The sequence below is a fragment of the Dermacentor andersoni genome, chromosome 7, assembly GCF_023375885.2.
Source record: "Dermacentor andersoni chromosome 7, qqDerAnde1_hic_scaffold, whole genome shotgun sequence".
Lineage (NCBI taxonomy): Eukaryota > Metazoa > Arthropoda > Arachnida > Ixodida > Ixodidae > Dermacentor > Dermacentor andersoni.
The window spans coordinates 65,208,179-65,228,447 of NC_092820.1; the positions used below are offsets into that span (position 1 = coordinate 65,208,179).

The 20,269-nt window shown below is 46.9% G+C and overlaps 1 long non-coding RNA gene across 1 annotated transcript in view; it reads left to right on the plus strand.

Moving 5' to 3' along the window:
• Nucleotides 1-7,689: 7,689 nt before the first annotated feature.
• LOC129385765 (uncharacterized) overlaps nt 7,690-20,269 on the plus strand; it is a 67,532-nt gene continuing 54,952 nt past the window's right edge. Inside the window, exon 1 of the long non-coding RNA XR_008613319.2 lies at nt 7,690-7,775. This is a non-coding gene — a long non-coding RNA (uncharacterized lncRNA). The remainder of the gene's footprint in view (nt 7,776-20,269) is intronic.

Below are 20,269 nucleotides of genomic sequence, written 5' to 3' on the forward strand. Positions count from 1 at the left end.
AAGAACAGATGTCCTATTCACTAGACTGAGAATAGGACACACATTTGGCACTCACAACTTTCTCTTGTCCGGTAATGAGCCTCCAACCTGCGGCAGATGTGGCGATCGGCTGACCGTCCTCCATGTCTTGCTGGAGTGCCGGGAAGCCGAAAGAGACAGGAGGAAACATTTCTCGTTTGCATACCGCCATTGTATTCCCCTGCATCCGGCTATGTTTCTTGGTGAAGAACCGCTTTTTAAGACCACAGCAGTCCTCGCTTTCTTAAAAGATGTTGTACTACATGTTATAAGCCCATTCATTTCGTAGCGCGTCCTCTTTCCGTAGGATATCGCTAGGATAGATTCTCTGTATAGCACATGCCTCTCGGCCCTTGCGTTTCAAGGGCTCTGGCGAGGCAGTAGTGCTTTTAGACAATTTTAGCATCTCGCATATTTTGTATAATGCATCATTATTTCTTAATGCATTTTAGTGATCATACTACACGTCATTAATCATTGCCATAATTTTATTACGTGTAATTTTTATGCAATTTGCACCAACTCTTTTAGGCCCCTTTACAGCCACGTCTCATTAAATTCACAAAACCCATCAGACCACGACGTATTCAATACCACTAGCATGGCGCTCTTTGGCCACACCTGGCCCTTGCGCCATTAAACCACAAACATCATCATCACCACACTATGGGGCATTAGCCCTTCTTCAAGAAAAAAAGGAAAGCATACATAGGCTTGACCTGAGAGCGCCGAGATGCTCTAGGGCGAACACATAGGCTATAGTCACAATCACTGTGGTGTTCTATATAGTCACAAGGCACTGATGGACGAGCAACAACAAAGACAACCGAAGCGGCTGAAAACGTCGAAAATTAGGGGTTATAGTACGGTTTCAACCGCCCAACGTGCACAATCTCAGATTGCGGTTGTCGGCGTCCGGGAGGCTGGCTTCCGCCACAAAGGACTTCATAATTCACCTCACTAATTCGCTGCAAGACTCTGTAAGGTCCGAAGTAGCGACTCAAAAGCTTCTCGGATAGTCCTTTTCGGCACACGGGAGTCCAGACCAAAACTTGATCACCAGGTTGGAACTCCACATATCGATGGCATGTATTGTAACGGTGCGCATCGATGCGCTGTTGTTGCTTTATGTGCACTCGGGCAAGCTGACGGGCTTCTTCCGCGCGTTGCACGAAAAGTTCGGCATCTTGGGCGAGGTCGAGATGATCGATATTGTCGCACGGCAGCATTGCTTCTAACATAGTCTGAACTTAACAGCCGTAAACGAGGTAAAACGGCGGGAAGCGTGTTGTTTCTTGCGTAGCAGTATTATAGGCAATCGTTACGTAAGTGAGTATCTCGTCCCACGTCTTGTGCTGTACGTCCGCGTACATAGACAGCATGTCAGTCATCGTTTTGTTCAGTCGTTCTGTCAAGCCGTTTGTCTGCGGATGATAGGCAGTTGTCCTTCGATGGGTCGTGCAGCTGAGTTTAAAAACGTCTTCAATGAGCTGTGCTGTAAAGGCTTTGCCTTTGTCTGTGATGACGTGTGATGGGGCGCCATGCCGTAGGACGATGCTCTGTATGAAAAACTGGGCAACCTCGGAAGCTGTGCCTCGAGGCAGAGCCTTTGTCTCAGCATACCGCGTTAAATAGTCCGTGGCGATGGTTATCCACCTGTTGCCAGAAGATGATAGTGGAAACGGGCCCAGAAGATCCACGCCGACCTGGTCGAAAGGTTTGGCAGTTGGGTCAATCGGATTCAGCAATCCCGCACGCTTCACAGCTGGCGACTTTCGGCGCTGGCATTCACGGCAGGCTTGGATGTACGCTTAACACACTCGGCGAGTTTCGGCCAGTAGTAGGATTTGCGCACTCTATGAAGCGTTCGCGTAAAACCCAAATGGCCAGACGGAGGCTTGTCATGACAGGCGAACAAAACTTCGGCATGGGGGTCTGCTGGAACGACCAAAAGGTAGGTCTTGTTGGTGGCAGCGGAGTTCTTCTTGTACAAGACACCATGTCGTAAACAAAAAGACGACAATCCTCGAGCGATATGCCGGGGTATTGATGGGTTTCGTCCTTCTAAATGTTCGAATATAGGCCGTAGTGCGTCGTCTGTGCGCTGCCGTGTGGACAAATCAGTACTGCTTACGGCCCCAAGGAAAGCGCCGTCGTCCTCAATGTCGTGGTCGGTAGCGTCGATAGGGGCGCGCGAGAGTGCGTCAGCGTCTTCGTGTATGCGGCCCGACTTGTACACGATGGTCCCGTCGTACTCCTCCAAACGTAGACTCCACCCTGCCAGTCGTCCAGAACGGTCCCGGAGATTTGCAAGCCAGCATAACGAGTGATGATAACTTACAACTTTGAATGGGCGGCCGTAAAGGTAAGGTCGAAATTTGGCCAGCGCCCATACGACGGCTAGACACCCTTTCTCCGAGGTGGTGTAGTTGGTCTCTGCACGCGATAGTGTGCGACTTGCGTAGGCGATCACTCTTTCAATACCTGCTTGTACAAGCACCGCACCAAGAGCAACGTTACTGGCGTCTGTATGAACTTCCGTGTCCACCTCCTTGTCAAAGTGGGCCAAAACTGGTGCTGACACCAGACGTTGTCGAAGCTCGCTGAAAGCAGCCTCTTGCTCTGAGGACCAGACGAACGATACATCGTCCCTCGTAAGGCGAGTCAGCGGCTCCGCCATCTTCGAAAAATTTTCGATGAAACGCCGGTAGTATGCGCAAAGGCCCAGGGAGCTTCGGACACCGTTCTTGTCAGTCGGTGTAGGAAACGAGGCTACAGCAGCAGTTTTCGCGGGATCGGCACTAAAGCCTTCCGCGCTGACCACGTGTCCGAGAAACATCAGCTCCTTGTAGCCGAAATGACACTTTTGAGGCTTAAGGGTGAGGTTAACCGATCGGATGGCTTCGAGAACATGCCGCAGTCGTTTCAGGTGGTGTCAAATGTCGCCGGAAGAACAACCACGCCGTCGAGATAGACGAGGCAGCTTTGCCACTTCAGACCAGCGAGGACGGTGTCCATCATTCGCTGGAAAGTTGCTGGTGCCGAACAGAGACCGAAAGGATGTTGTCAGCAGTGACAAGCGTAAATAAAGAAAGAAGACGAGGATGAAGGAGTGAAGCGAGCACGTGGAGCCGCCATCTTGGATAAGGGGCGCGTGCAGAGAACGACGTGGTGGCCAGGGCGCAGCGTTCCAGTAGAAGACGGCCGCAGATCGCCTCTATGGGTCCTGCCCCAGTTCCTAGGCGCCACATCGACGCCCCGCCGTACCAGGCTCGGCGCGGAGATGGCCGACGTCCCCGGAACTACCGCTGGCCCGGACCTACCTGCTAGGACACGTCAGCGTTTATGCCGCTGAACGTAGACGCGTGGAGGCTGGCTACAGCCAGTCACGGTCAGTCTAGAGAACTAAGCTGGGCCGGCGCGCACCAGGAGCGCCAGCCGGCACGAGCACCGCTCTGCGCGACAGCTCCTCAGCGACCGTGCCTTCGTCACGTCCAGGCGCATGGGTGACGCCGGACACCAGCAAAGACTGAAGACGACCAGATTACAACGACGGACCACAGACCGGGGGACGCCCATAACCGCCTTGAACAGAACCGGTACTGTAAGCGCCCCTACTATAGCGTATAGACGATCGCCGCACAGACGTTAGTAAACGCGGTAGTGGGAGCGGAAAGCTAAGCAAGGGAGGATGCATTCCGTGTGTAATAAGTGTTGAATCTTACCGTGTGTTCCTGTTGCTAAAATAGCCTATTGAATGAATGTTACGTGTGTGCTGCATCTTGCGTTCGTGTGTTCCTTCTGTCCACTCAAGCTAGCGTACCAGGCGTTAACGTATGCGTGACAGAAGTACTCCGAATTCCTAAAGGCCATCTGGAGTGACGAAAGCAGTTTTTTCGCGGTCTCTTTCATCGACCTCAATTTGCCAGTAACCGCTCTTTAGATCGAGAGACGAAAAATACTTAGCTCGCCGCAACCTGTCTAAAGAGTCAACGATACGTGGTAGTGGGTACACGTCCTTCTTGGTAACATTGTTGAGGCGTGGATAATCAACACAGAAACGAAGCGTTCCGTCTTTTTTCTTCGCTAGAACGACCGGAGAGGACCACGGACTGTGCGAAGGCTGAATGACACCATCATCTAGCATCTCGTTGAGTTCGGCTTGAATTGCCTCACGTTCTTTCGGCGAGACACGACAAGACTGTTGTTTGATAGAACGTGCGTCGCCGGATGTTGCTATTCGTTGCTTCGTGATTGGCGTTTGGCCCACCTTAGTAGCCCGAGCGAAGCACGCGTTCTTTTGGTGGTCAGTAAGCTCGGAGTTTACATCGATGTCTCTGAGCGAACAGTCGTCTGTGTCCACTTCAGAAGCAAAGTACTCGACGATGTCCGTTGATGGATCGGCGTAGGCGATGACAGTGCCACGAAAAATGTGCCGAAGCTCAAAGGCAAAGTTGGTAACGAGGACCGTTGTCTGGCTATCACTAAGTTCCACAAGGCTTCGCGCTACACAAATACCTTGTTCCAGTGACATAGAAATGTTGCCTTCTACAATGGATTCACCGTCTAGTAGCTCATCGGACTTGACCGGAACCATAACACTCGCACGCGGCGGTATCGTGATGCTCTCGTCCGAAACGCGAAGTGCAGATCTGTGTCCAATGGCGTCGGTCTGTGTTGCTCTTTGTGCCGAGAAAGTGATGCAGCGCTCGTGGAGGTCAATAATGGCACCATATTCCCGGAGAAAGTCCATTCCAAAAATTAAATCGCGGGAACACTCGCGTAGAACTAGACAAGTGCGAGAAAGGCGGCCCCGCGAATTTCTACTCTGGCCGTGCATAGGCCAAGCGGTGTGACGACGTGGCCACCTGCCGTACGAACTAGTGCCCCGTTCCAAACCAACGTAACTTTTTTCAGAACGCTCGCCAGTTTTCCACTAAGAACAGAGTAATCGACGCCAATATCTACAAGTGCACTCATTTTTCTACCGTCGATCAACACAGGTATGTCCAGTGAAACCTTGTTGGCGGGAACTGGTTCTGTCGTCGTCGTGTTTTCGTTGTTCTGCGGTCGGCACGATACGAGGTCTTCAGCGCGTCGAGTATCAGCGGCCCCGCCTCGGAAGGTCGCTGACCTCAGTTATCCCGGCGTGCACTTGGGGATCGCCCTTGCGTCGTCCTCGAGGTGGTATCGCTAGCAGGGAAATATCGCCGCGGTGAGGGTGAGCTTGACTGCCGCTGCGATGGGCCCGGCCTGCGCTGCTGTTCGAGGAATTCTGCGATGTCGGGTGGCCTTTGGCCGAACCTAGGTCGAGGTGAATCGACAGAAAAACCTCGCAGTGCGAGTCGTCAGCTGGGGCACTACCGATACACATGACCAGCTTCGCCGAAGTGGTAGCACAGCGGTCGTCGATCGGGTGCTCGTCAAACCTCTGATTTCCTCGCGGGTGTTCGGCGATCGTCGAAGTACGGTAGCAGAGCTGTCGGAGCGGCGTGCGCCGATTGCAACACGAATGGCGGCGCCACATAAGTAGGTGCGAAAGCTTGGACGGGGCTCATTGAGGTTTCTGCGCAAGTCTTGCGCCGGGATTCGCTTGGCAGAGGTGGTGCTTCACTGCTGGAAAGAGATGCCTGCAGTTCCTGCTGTACTTTGCGTACGACGCTGGCGAGGGAGCTGACTGGAGGTGGCGACGTACCGTGGTGCTTCTGCAGCTCGTCGCGAACCACTGAGCGAATCAGCTCGCAAAGCAAGGCGACGTCGCACCCGAAGCCTACCTGCATATCCGGAGTACAAGCGGCATTTACTTGTCGGTTGTACAAGTTCGACCGTTGGTGAAGGGTTTTCTCCATCGCCGTGGCTTCGGTGAGGAACTCCGCAACAGTATTGGGCGTATTCCGAACAAGACCGCCAAAGAGCTGCTCCTTTACGCCTCTCATCAGATGACGCACCTTCTTCTCTTCCGAGATGCTCGGATCGGCACGCTGAAAGAGACGCGTCATATCCTCCACGTACATCGTGACGCTCTCATTGGGCTTTTGAACGCGTGACTGAAGGGCCCGCTCTGTTTTTTCCCGGCGATTGGGGCTGGAGTAAGTCTCTAGTAGCTTGCGCTGGAACTCAGGCAAGGGAGACAGGGCACTTTCACGGTTCATAAACCACGTGCGAGCACCATCCTGGAGGCTGAAGTAGACGTTCCTGAGTTTGGCGTTGTTGTCCCACTCGTTAAACGCAGCCACGTGCTCGAACTCCGCCAGCCAGTCTTCAAATGTGTCGCCATGAAAGGCCGTCGGCACTTGGGGGTTCAGCAGCGTTAGGTAAGTCGGTGTCAGCCGTTCCGTAGAAGTCGCAGTGTTCGCAGTCATCACTTCGTCCTGGAGGTTTCCGAATCGTGGGGCGAGGCCTCGGGTTCGCCGGCTTGTGTGGTGGACTGGGGTCAACTCCAACTGTGGGGCGGGGTTCTTGCTGCCCAGTGGGGCCTCCTGCATAAGTTGAGCGTACCCAGCAAGCTCCACCAAATTGTCGCGTATACCCTGCTGGAGTATACAAGCTGAATGAAGATATAGGCCGTTGCACTTTACGAAAGCGTAAGCGGTGACGCGCGATGCCGAGACGAACTTCGTTCTCCTCTTCTTGAGTCCCTTGCTCCGCCACACAATGTGGCAATATAACCTGTTTCGACGGTAGCACTACGTTGCGTTCTTGTATTTATTTAATGATAAACACATTACAGTTGACCGTCATCGTGATATGTGTTCTTCCGTATTTTTGTAGAAGGAAGAAGTACGTTTACCAAATGAATTAGGCTGGAAATGAAATTCCATGTGTTTTTTATTTCTTTTTTGCAGAGGTAATTTGGCGCCAGTTCTGGATCTTTTCAGGTGTGCTTCCCAAAGAATGTGTCGTGTCTATGCAGAGCAGCAACGTTTACTCGAAGGCGTGACCTAGATGAACTCGCCCGTGCCTAGTTCGTGCCCCCAAATTCTAGCAGCTTCTAGGTAAGGCCAAATCAGGACCGCGCCTGTACCGTGCCCGCAATCCGTTGCTTTGCTAGGCCCAGCTCGGGTAGGCCCTGCTCCGGGTAGGCCCGCAGCCTTGTAGTGCATTTTCGTTCTTTATTGATTTCTGGCAGAGTCTGACAAAGTAGTTCTTTTTTTTTTCAGGCCTATTTTTATTGCATATTGCGGGAACACATAATATTTTATTTCAAAACGCATTTGATGCAGCGTCGAAACAGTCGCGAAAAAGAGCTCCTTGTGTAACAAAACGAACAATGGTGCGAGAAACCACAACGAGCCTGCGCAAGGCGACGATGGCTGCGCAGAAGAGAAATACACATGTTTTTATGAAATTGATCACGCAGTACCTTTTTTTTAAGCATTTGCGAGCAGCAGATATCCAATCCTTTCAGAGTACAGCCAGTGTGAAATAATTTAAGTGAAAATGCAAGAAAAACACCTGGGCACGTTGCTAAAGAATATTTTTTTTTTTCTGCAGTAGAGACGCGTTGCTTTTCACAATTGCTACGGAATATGCGCAGACACATGATTTCCAATTTGCATTTCGAGGCAAGGGCTGAGCCTTTAGCAACAACATTTAAGCCCTAGTTCCTATAGTGCAGCGCGTTATACTTGAGAAAGGAGTACTGTGCAACTCTAGTTCACCAATATTTATTGACAGGAATGCATTTTGTACAGCTCATCTTAATTATTGCTCTGGCTGCCCAAGCTAAAGCTACTACTATTCAAGACCTAAGGAATGTAAGCATCCTAAATTCTGCGTCCTATTCTTTATCAAGTTGTTCCTCTCAAGTTTCCCAAAATGCGAGTGAACCGCGATAATAACACTTTAAGCCTGTGCTATTATATTGTGCCTTGAAATGGTTTTCATAAAAAGCGGCAATCGTTCAGCCGCATAGGGTTCGAGGTTAAGTCGACGACAACAATGTGTCAGTCAGCGAGCGAAAGACCTGAGAACCGTTCTGACCGATGGCAGGAGCACAAGGCCTTTCTCTACTGCACCCTTTCTATTCTAACCTCGTTGCCTGTAGTACCAAGCATGGATCACACGTCCCGGAGCACGCCACATAATAAAGGCGGTCACGAAGATGACAATGGCTGCTAGAGGAAGTAGTGCCAACATTTTTTCTAGCGTCTGGCCAAATAGAAGTGAAAAATGTCTTAACCTTAGCTAAATTTAGCCTCAACTCTATTCATATAGTTACTGAGGCTGGTGAGCGGAATTACACTATGTGGGAACAATAGAAAATAAGCTAACATGATATAACGCACATACCGAACCGTTTTACGTTTCTCTATTGTCCGTACAGGCGATGAATAAACAGCAAGTAGTGTGCAGAGGATATTGATTGTCCTGTAGGCTAAATCAGCTAGGGAAATATTGAGCTCACTCTCAGACAATAACGTTACAAATTCAGCACAGTTCAGGCAAGTTAACGTAATATCCCTAGATTACGATGCTCATAGTCCAGGTCACAAGTGCAAATTGTGCGTACCATTTGGCCCTCGTAAGAGAACAATTGGGTGGTATACCTTTGCTCGTATTATAACGGCAATTACATAAACTATACAATCATGCAAGTTCAATACTGTGTTGCCACCTCTTCGTCACTTTCAAGGCTGCCTGCGGTATTGATCTCTGCAAATGCCGCAATAATCAGAAGTGGCGCATTTAGATTCTCGTGAACGAGCTTAACTGGTTCGACATTTAGCTTTTCTGCAGTTTATCTGTAGTGTTAGTTTTCTGTTTCATTGTACACATGATGTTCAAATCTATTACAAATTACAGTTACAAACTCGCAATTTTTGAGCACATTGTGAAGCCAGTTTGTTTTCGGAGCAATTAAACGTAGAATGGGCGTGCACGAGAACAAACTGCTGTTACTTCAGCATCACCACAAAGCCTACGCGATGTACACCATGCTTCAACCGTGTACTTCTAGTTTTTCAGTAACAAAGGACAATCTAGTTCCCTCAACCACTCTTTTTGCTAGGAAGCCGGTTAATTGTCTGTGTTAATTCTTGTCTGTCGCTAAAAAGTTGCTTGTCGCAAAGTTTTAAGATTTGTTGCTGAATACACAGAAAAGCAAGCAAATAAAGCTTACTAAAAGTGTTATGACATGAAGTATTAGAAGTATTTTACCAAGGTAGCATTCAATATAACATTAGGCATTTGAGCGGAAGTTGCATTAAGGATGTCATTTATTATGATACTACGGCTGTACGCTGAACGTTATATGAAAGAAGATTAATTTTTATCTGATTCCTACAAGCTTTTGCTCAGTGGAATAACACTGTTCCATGAGCTTAGGGCCTTAAACTGTTTATTTATGGGTTCCCTTCAGTGCAAAATGTTGTGCAAAATAAAACCATAATAGCCGGTACATTTTTGGGAATCAGAAGGTTCAGGCGCAGTAGTGTCTTTCGCTGAGCATACTACAACAATACGATGGTTCTCAGTGGGTACTAGGCTAATTTATTTGCGAGTCTTATATGTCCGTGCTCAACAAATTCATCAATTATGTAAATTTCAGTGCTCTAAACTCGTTATTATGTTTGTGTATTTCGCATGTTTACTGTAACCTAACCGCATTATAATCGATATAGTTTCGTGCACTGCAAGAGGCAGGCCTACGACGGACATTTCATATTAGCAGATTGTGAGGTACTCGCAGTCCATGTTTACGCAAAACTTTCTTGAGCTTTCAAGTCATAGCTTCTCGCTTCTAGCTAGTGCCCTTCCTTTTGTTCTACAAGTTGTCTTTCTATTGTCATGCAAAATATTGTGATATGCGCTGAGTGTTTAGCTGCAAAAGCGACTCTGCCAAATGGATGTATCGCTATGCAACGCCTAATCAGTACTGCAGTGCAAGAAAGGCTGCGTTAAGACTTTTTTTCATGGTGTGAGTCCACATGACGTGGGCAAGAGTGGGCCGCTCCTGGCACCAAGGACAGGTATGCCCATAGAATGCAGGGTGTATCTTACTAAAACAGGTGTTTGTCTGTATGCGGCGGCAGTCCCTGGTCTAGTGTCCTCTAATGTGCGGTTGTGGGCGCCTGCATTTTTGTCCCTATTTATTTTAGATTTCGAGGTTGTCGTGTGGGTGGATCAGGGGTTGCTCAGAATGCCTGACCGGTGCTCGGATGCTTATTATTCAAGGAGTAACAACCCGCCTTTCGGTTCGCTCATGTCCAGATTGTGCTGGGCACAACGTTATTGTCTGGTGCCATTGTAGGGTCATGCCTAGCATACTGTGAATTTCTGTGTGGGACGGTATCTGTCATGAACGAACGGCATGCTGTCAGGAAGTCCATCACGACTAATGCATATTCTTATTTTACCTCTACATCTCAAATGGCCAACGCTATGGTTGCTGCCTCCGCGCTGCAGGTTGAAGGTTTCGGAATAGAGGCCATTGTCGCAGTGGACGCATTCAGCGCTAGTGTTGTGAATTTGCCGGTTGCCACTCCACACGCTTCCATTTATTATATGTCTGGATTCCACGTTTTTTAAAGCCTTTCACCACTCTTTTATTCTCATGAGGTGGTGTTCTGTGCTCATATCCTATGCAATTAAATTGTAGGGTTTTACGCGCCAACACACTTTCTGATGATGAGGCACGCCGTAGTGGAGGACTCCAGAAATTTTAAGCACCTGGGGTTCTTTAACGTGCACATAAATCTAAGTACACGGGTGTATTCGCGTTTCACCCCCATCTAAATGCGGCCGCCCTGGCAGGGATTTAATCCCGCGACCTCGTGCTCAGCCACCCAACACCATAGCCACTCAGCAACTACGGCGGGTATTCTATGCGATTGGTGAAACTAAAATGTTCCCTTTTCCGGGTAGCATATCTCGTTCAAGCCCACCGTACTTCGGCCTCAGTGGCTATCACAGATTTTGCAGCAGGGACCTTCCTTTTTCTGTGGAATTTAGACGTTCTCTGGGCCATGACCATCACCGTCACGTGTTCTTGATATGTGTAGTAAATACCCAAAGCCTCCAATCTTTCAGTGCTGTTGTGTTTTGGTAGCCCCAGGGCCGCCTTATACGCGCTGATGATGGAGCACGCTTTGGTCGTTTCAACCATATTCAGTTTTTAAAAGTATAAGCTCTATATCGCCCTCCTTAGCATAAATGATTGCATGAGTCTGACTTTATGTGCTTCTTTCTAGCCTGTTCGTCACTTTTGACGCTAGATCATTCGGGCAACAGTCGTTGTGATTTGTTCCAATGTGTCTAGGGTGTGCGCTACCTCGCCGTTGTCTTGTATCCACATGCCTAGTATGTGTATACAAGACACCTTTCTAATCGGCTGGCCGCAGAATAATAAGCTTATATCCGGTTTATTTATTTATTTATTTATTTATTTCAACACCTTTAGGGTCCATAGGGCATTACAGAATGTAGTGGTAACAATAAATATAAAAACACACAAAGCGAATATGACGTAACATGTTAAAGCACATTTTTAAGGTCACTGGCATCCGTAATAGATACAATGAAGTTAGGCTAGTGGTTCCAATGATTACAAATTTGAGGAATGAAAGATTGAAAGTGTTGGTTAGTGTGACAACCAGTAACAAATACTTTTTGACATTGATCGATACGAGATGGTATGAGTGAAGGACGGGAAATTAGTTCTTGCTTGAGCCGATGGCTATGGTAATAAGTCTTATGAAAGGAGATACGTGCTAGTTCCCTGCGCAAGGAGAGGGACAGCAGCCATAACGCAGTTTTCATAGGTGAAACACTTGAACGCAGGAGCATTTGGAAAAAATGAAGCGTGCACTTCGATTCTGTACAGCTTCAAAGTGACTAATAAGACTTTCAGTAAATGGATTTCACACAGCTGATTCATATTCTAGTTTGGAAAAAACGAAAGTCTTATAAAGAAGGAGTTTTGGGAAGGAAGGGCAATTGAAAAGTTACGGCACAGGTACCCAAGCATGCGGTAAACATTACTGACAATTGACATTGACATAATTAATGCGTGGCTGCCAAGACAGCTTGTAATTCATGTGAACCGATATGTATATGTAAGTAGTATCGTCTTCGAGAGGGGAACCATTTACCTTATACTTACAAAGGTTCCTCTAAAGTTTACGCGTAATTTTCATCGGTTGTCAGTCCGTCGCTTTGAGTTTCATTTTCCATGTGTTAAGCCCAATAAGAAATATTGTTAAGGTAGGTCTGTAGTAGTGATGTGTCAGTATGCGAGGAAATCCACGCGATGGACAACACAGTCGTCTACAAAAAGTCTAATAGAAAAGTTAATACAATCAGGTAAATCATTATAGTAAAAAAGGAAAAGAGGAACCCAAAGACAGAACCTCGGATCATTGATGAAAGGGCGGAACAGAGAGAAGAATCGTACGCATTAGCAGTTACAAATTGCAGTCAGTTTAACGAAGTTTTTTTTTTTATCCAAGCAAGAATGTTAGGGTCAAGATTTAGTTTCCTCAGCTTGAGATGAAGTAGTTCATGGCCGAGAAGGTCAAAAGGCTTAGCGAAATTTAAGAATACACACTCAACATAAGATCCCAAGACTAGAGCTGCTAAGAGTTCGTTAGTGAATGAAACTAATTGCGTTTCAGAGGAAAATATCTTCCTGAAACCATGGTGACGAGATGGGAAAAAATAATTATGTTCATGAAAGTTAACCAGGTAAGAATAAATGACATGTTAAAAGATCTTGTAAAGGACACGGGTAAATGGCATTGACCTATAATATAGCGCAGAATGATAATCGCACCATTTTGCGCACTTTCCAATAACAAGGCAACACACCAGAATTTAAAGTTTCAGAGAAAAGTTCGCACAACAAAAGGAGGAGTAAGCCATGTTAGCTTTCAAAAATTTGGAGTTTACGCCATCAACGCCTCATGATCACGAAACATTTAAATTGTTAATAAGGCCAACGACACCATCGTGATCAATTACTACAGGCAGCATTGCAGGAAAGTTCGCATCACAAAATTCTGGCAAGCACTCAGCACCGTCACTTCAAAATGCTTTAGTAAATAGTTCGTTGAATACATAAAACATTGCGAACCAGAAACGGCGACGCCACTGTCGTCAGTTATTCACCATACGCACTATTCTAACACTCAAACTGTTTACACCTTTTTGACAAGCCTATTCCTCAGAATTTTGAGAATGACAGCTCAAGAAAAATATATCATGAGGGAAACACCGGCACCCCAAGCCCTTTTAGGTGGAATCATCTCAGACTTAAATATTCAAAGTGCAAAGCAATAAGACAAACTTGAAAATGTAATTTTCGGGTGCGCGTATCCACAACCTTCGGGATCTGCCTACGCAAGAAGCCGCGTTTGTGCCAGAAAGCTTGACTTTGTGCATAGCGTTCGCCGCCAGCGTTTGGGAATAAAAATGACGGTTGCATAACCATCAATCGCCAGGAAGCGTGACAAGCGGTCAGGGATCTGTGAATGCTATTGCGTTCCACTTCTAAAGACGAAGCTTACGCGTCCTCCCAGTTTTTAAGCATGAAATGCTTTTAGCTCTTGTCGCTGACGGCCTTGAAGAGACGTTGAGCCGAAATCTAGAGTCGCTATCTGGACACTAAAGACAAGAATGGGACAAGAAAGGGGCGAGAACGAAATGAGAACACCCTGGCATCGCTGCGAGAACAAAGTGAAATCATCTAGGTAACCAGCCAAAACTTAATAAAATTGCAGGAAAGTTCGCATCACAAAATTCTAGCAAGCACTCAGCACCGTCACTTCAAAATGCTTTAGTAAATAGTTCGTTGAATACATAAAACATTGCGAACCAGAAACGGCAACGCCACTGTCGTCAGTTATTCACCATACGTTTTCGCATGCACCCAGAACAACACTCCAGAAATTTTTAGGGTTGTCTTTTACAAAGCAGGTGGAGTAGTGCCAAAAAAGTGTGCTTGGTGTTTTCTATTGTATGCTTATATTTTTTGGCGAGGTGTTGATATATTGACCAATCACCGTGATAATTCCTGAGCATCATTTTGCGGAAAGGGTGTTTTTTGCAATGTTGGCGGCGCTTTAGGGAAACAGTAAGCCAAGGTAACCTTCGCTTGCGACCGATGGCCAATAGACGTGTGTATTTGCTTGTTAGACAGTGAAATTGTTTCTGAAGATTGACAAGTTTTACTCGACAGTGCACTCATCAAAGCAGGGCATGCAGCTTTCAAAAAAGGCTGCTAGCTCACTGTTATCAACTGAAAAATCGGGCTTCTTATAATGTCTGATCGATTTTGGTTCACTGACAGGGCGTTTAACAGTTGCTTTAATTGAAAAGGTAATAGCACAGCGGTCGCTTCGTCTTGATAAAAAAGTAAAGTTAATGGACGAGATCACGAGCTGTTAAAATAAGGTCATATATGTTAGCGTTGGACGAAGCAGTTCTCGCTGGAGTAGTACCTAATTGAGTGAAGTTCAAATTACTGCATAATTTCACGAAGGCGGCCCTTTCACTTGAGGAGTTTTTGAGAACACAAAAGGACCAGACCAATCAATGTTAGGGAAATTGAATTCACCGAAAATAAAAATGGGTGCGTCAAGGAACCTAGCGATAATAACATTGAAAGCATCATGCAAATCAGAAGAAATTTTATGGCCCGCGTTGAGTGGCCGATAGCAAACGCAAGCAATTATATCGCAGTAGTTATTGCGCACGTATGCGCAGATAGTTCTAAAGGTGACTCAGTAGGGACATGATAAGAAAGAATGTGATCGGAATCAGTTATCAGAACGCCTCTTCCTGATAAAGAGTCACGATTAAAACTGCAAAACTTGAACACTTTTTACAGTCAAATATTTCGCTATCGCGCACTTTGGACGATAACCGCGTGTCCATAAGTACGACGGCATCAGTACTAAAGGTGTCAATTAGATCATAAAGGTCATCCCACTTGTTATCAATACTACGAGCATTCGAAAAGAGAAAACTATCTTCACTAGAAGTATTTGGCCTAGATGAGAGCTATTACAAACGAGTTGTATTTGAAGCAGGTGTGAACAGGTCATGGCCCTGCGCAACAGGTGAACCATTGTTCGAAGATATATCGCACACGCAATCGGTTGACGCGACAAGCGCATAGCAATTTTATTTCAAAAACAACCTATTGTGGTTGTTCAGTTCTCCTCGAGTATGCGATTTTCACTCGTATATATCGCAATTTTTTCGTTGCGCATTTCATTCCGGCCTCTGGAGAAAAGTGTTCCGCTTTCCCAATCGCCTTCAGTGAGAAAGGCGTTGTGTGCCCATAGCGTGATGTCGTTTGCATATATGGCGAGCCCATGGTCTTGAACCTAATCAAGAACTAGGGCTAATTTATGGATTCCTATATTGAAGAGTGAGGATAGTATGACGCCTTGTGAATTCAACTGCAAAAGTTACTCAAACCAGGTCTTATTTTCTTGTATTAATTACTCTTCAGAATTTTCGATAATAATAGACCGCAAAAACTATCATACTGTAAATAAACATACCAGATGCAGCGCATGACCTTTATGCTAAATGTTATCGGATTACTAAATAATAAACTTACAAAGCCCCATCATTCAAAAAACATTAAATTCGTGTAATTTTATAGGTATGGCCTGCGAGGTTGTTATGGACAGTGTAGTGGGACCTATGCGATTACATTATCGGCCGTCCACGTCTGGTTAAAGGCTTTAAGACTACCCAAAATTTCGGCACACTGCCGTATGTCGCGTCCACGTTAATCGGACGTGGCTACTCTTCGAACGCCGCCCGACGTGTTCAAGCGCTGCACTAAACCTTCCCACCGCTGTCAGTGCTTAGGCCTTCGGGCGAAACAAATCCTATTGAACAGACCATTAATTATGCCGTCATTCCGTGTATAATCATTTCAGATTCATCACATGACTCTTCTCATGTTGTCATCCGTCTTTCCCACTGGTAAAGTGAACCAAGTTATATAATAGCTTGGGTACTAGGTATTTGCTCGTGGTTACATCGTCGTCGTTCCAGCCACGTGATGCGCTCCTTACCAGGCAGTGGTCGCTAGGTCACCGTCACCAATTATTCATCATGAATTTCTTAGCATATGGCGTTGTGATGCCATCATGGTCTTTCCATTGTCGTAATTGCCGCTTCGTCATCCGACTCTCGTGAGGCAATCGCTGTTACGTCTTTCACGAAGACCCAGTCAACCAAGATGTCGAATAGCTCGGGTTAATAGGTATGTACTCGTGGTTGACGATGTCGGCGTCGTTGCATCATCGTCAGGCCAGCTCCGTTATCCGACTTTTGTTATACCATCGTTGTCACGCCATGATCGTGGTACAGTCGTGATTTTGCAAAGGTTTTCATACCATCGTCGTGATAGCGTCGTATGCGCTCCATCGTCGTATCCCCACCCTCGTCGTCTAATCCTCATCGTACCATTCCCCTTGCGTCATTGTCGTCACACATTCATCACACATATGATGTCATACCGTCGTGGTTATTCTATCACCGTCACGCCAGCTTGATCATCGAATTGCCGTTGCGCGTTTATTGTCATGCCGTCGTCGCGAGTCGTCGTCCCACAGCCCTGGTCACGTAATCGTTGTCATACCCGCGCCGTTATTCCTTGTCCTCATACCGTTTTTATGTATTCATCGGCATGTGCCGTTATCATACCGTCCTCCTGATACATTTGTTTTCATGCCGTCACCGTTGCAACGTCGTGGTCCTTCCAACGTTGTAAATATAACTTCGTCGTACAACCCTCTTCATGCTGTTTTCATCGCACCGTCATCATCACACAGTTTTCCTAATCAGTCGTTATATTATATTCGTCCTTATCCCATTATTCCCATGTCATCGCTACAGCGCCTCCATGTTTCCATCCACGTTTCCTCGTCATTAAATCGCTGTCGCTGCGTTGTCCTCATATATTCATCAGCATGCCGTCAATCTCATTGCCAACTTTGGCAAGCCCAAGCGACAGAAACTTGGGCGGATGCCGGAAAAAGGTATCTCAAATAGACCCCCTCAGATTATAAATAAACCTGCCTTCCGCAATAAGTGTTGTGTCTACGCTACCTAAACGGTAACGCATTACACTAGACACTTATCGTTATATGGGTTCTTCCGGAATTGCTTGTTCATCATAGTTCTACATATTACTGTATGAATATATTTATTTCAGACGACCCTACTCCATTATGCTTATTTTTGTTTTATTTGTGTGCTATTACGGTTATGCTGCACTGCGGTAAGTTGAATATATTTTGAGTACTGGCAAACACAGTGATAATACTTGTTTCTTTTATTTAGCAGGACAGCGTTCAATTACTAACTTTCTCGACGTTCAAGCAGCATGACATTTGAGATCACTTTAAAATATAGAGTTTATCGCAGACTTTTTACGTTAAGAGCCCTGTGGCAAAGAAATTCTGGTGTCTGTATCGGCGGCGTTGTCCGTGGGCGAAAATTTCCGCATATATTTAGGTATATTGTGGGCATTGCTACGTCACAATATGTATACGCGGCGCTTTGTTTTACGACATGGCGTGTATGCGGGTGATATGGCCGCACTATTCCAACACTAAAGGCAAGTACAGTGCACCAGACACCTGAGTGTCATCTGCTGGCGCTCAGACAGGGTTGCCTGTGCTGATTTCAAAGCCAGTGGTTCCTGAGCTCCGTGGAGCGGATTTTTCACCGTCTTCCTCGTGATATGGAGTCACACTGCGTTACCAGGCAGGCAGTGCCCGGCGCCGCCGATTGTTGTGATCTGGTTGTGAGTAATATTCGTAAGTACTCCAACAAGTCTGGTTTGGCGATAGCCATTTCATGCTTACATCTACTCTGGATTACGGAAAAGCCAGCATTCTTTATGTCAGTTTTCATGAAGACAATGTTTAATTAACCCGTAACGGGGTCGTTGCTGTCTTAATAACTCCTTGCTTTCCTGGCTTCAACGCCACTTTTCTTAATCTACTCTGAGGCCGATGCTTTGGCTACAACTGAAGTAGTCAGCGAGATGACGCAGTGCCACCTACGAGATTTGATACATTTTTTTCTACCGGTACGTCTGCAGTGCTGTCATCTAGGCCCCTTGGTGGCTGGCAAACCTGTGACCTACTGCGGAAACTACGCAGCGTTATCGCTCCTTCGTGATTATGGGCCTTCACCTCATTGATGCGTTCGACGTTGTTTTGCGCCAAACACCTCACTGGCGGCGCGCCCTGCATTATCGGCATGGGCCGTATTTGAGGAGGGATATCATTAGTGTCTTGTACGCCTCTATTGAGTCCTGGGTGCTCTATTAGCGAGCATGACAACAAAACATTGCAATCCAACACAACGCTACCTTGTCATGAACAATTTCCTTGCGCTGCACACAATGCCCAAGGTAAATATACCTGTTAGCGAAGCTTCCATGGAAACCCATACGTTCAAAACATGGTGGTTCATCAGCAGCTCATGGGGCTTAGCGCCAGGTGCATGTGAAGGACACACTTCCGGCCGAACAAACAATAAAGCAGATGTGGCACAATATCCGGTGAGAAAGTGATGTCATTCTTTTTGCACTGGCGGGAAAATAAACTTTAGAATAGTTTATGTAGGCCTGCATAGGAAAGCACTCGCGTCGATTGCAACCGACATGAATCCTTGGGGGAGTTCGCTTCAAGTTGATGTCAGCTTTCTATCTCTAAAGACTAAACTAATATAGACTAATAACAAGACAGTGGTGTTTAAGCATACTGCCGTTTAATTTGCATTGGTTTAACTTGGAGAGTTTATCCTTGGAACACTTATTCTGCCCTCGCGGCAGCCTCCGCTGTTGACCTAAAGGACGAAGCAGTGTACCACTCAACTTTATAGCGTCGTTTACTTATCTCGCAGCGCACAGGCCTCTTAAAGTGTACAGGGTCGTCCACTCTTAGTACGAACATGGTGTAGCGTGGTCGTACTCCGAGGAGAGCCAGCGCACACGACGCGACCACGCATCCAAGCTAAGCGGCTCAGGCGCACAGGAGCATGTAGGCGGGACTTCGCGTCGTCTTCTGAAGCTGTGAAACGCCACCTAACTCTCTGCAACCTCGTAGCGCCGGATCACGACGCGTACGCGTTGCGGGAAAGCGCACTTAATGCGGCATGTTTTGTACAGTTTCCGCGTACAATTGAGCGATTACTTTGTTCAGTGCCACGATCCCATTAAATACATGTATTGTGGCAACCTTCTCAGGACTGCTTTGGTTTGGTTTATGGTGTTTAACGCCGAAAAGGCACTCTGCCTATGTAGAAGCTCCTGAGGGGCTGCGAATAGTTTCAATCGCACGGCGCTCTTTAATCTGTACTTGCATCGCGCAGCCCAAGGGCGTTCTTGCACTTTGCCTCCATTGAAACGTGGCGCAGCACAAGGGCGTTCTTGCATTTTGCCTCCATTGAAACGTGGCACCTCCTGCGGTATGGAACTTGGGTATCCCGGTTCAGTATACCCGAACACACTAACCACTGAGCCACCGCGGCGGGGCATTCTGAGGACTTGACCACACCCTGGAAATAGCAGGATTTACGCAGCAAAGCCTTTTGTGCGTGTGCTCTCTAAAGCATATGCGATGCCTTACAGCAGCTGTCAATATCATGGACCCGGATATGACGTCTGGCTTGCTTTTCTTGGCCGAAGCTGTCACGTGCTCCATCTTGCTCGAAGGCGCCCGCGGATCACTTGATGCGACTTAATATGTGACCAACGAACTTATGGAAATCGACAGCACATGCCGTAAATATAAAAAAAATCAGAATGCATTCAATCCACAATGCAGGTGTTTGTTTATATGTGAGTCATTACTTCCATTGTTAAGCAGGCTGAACGACGATGCGTTTGGCCGCAAGCTAGTTCCCCAAGTCACAGGAACTTAATGATAGTGCTGAAACGCCTCATTATGCGTCCGTCATTATGCTAGTCCGCGCTGAAGGTTTTCTGCCACCGCAGCTCTTTCTTAGGACAGGCAGAATATGGGAGAGGCCTGCAGGGCAAGGGCCTCTCCCATACTTCTCCAACTACCCCGGTCATGTACTAATTGTGGCCATGTTGTCCCTGCAAACTTCTTAATCTCATCCGCCCACTTAACTTTCTGCCGCCCCCTGCTACGCTTCCCTTTCCTTGGAATCCAGTCTGTAACCCTTAATGACCATTGGTTATCTTCCCTCCTCATTACATGTCCGGCCCATGCCCAACTAAGATGTCGTTAACCCGCGTTTGTTCCCT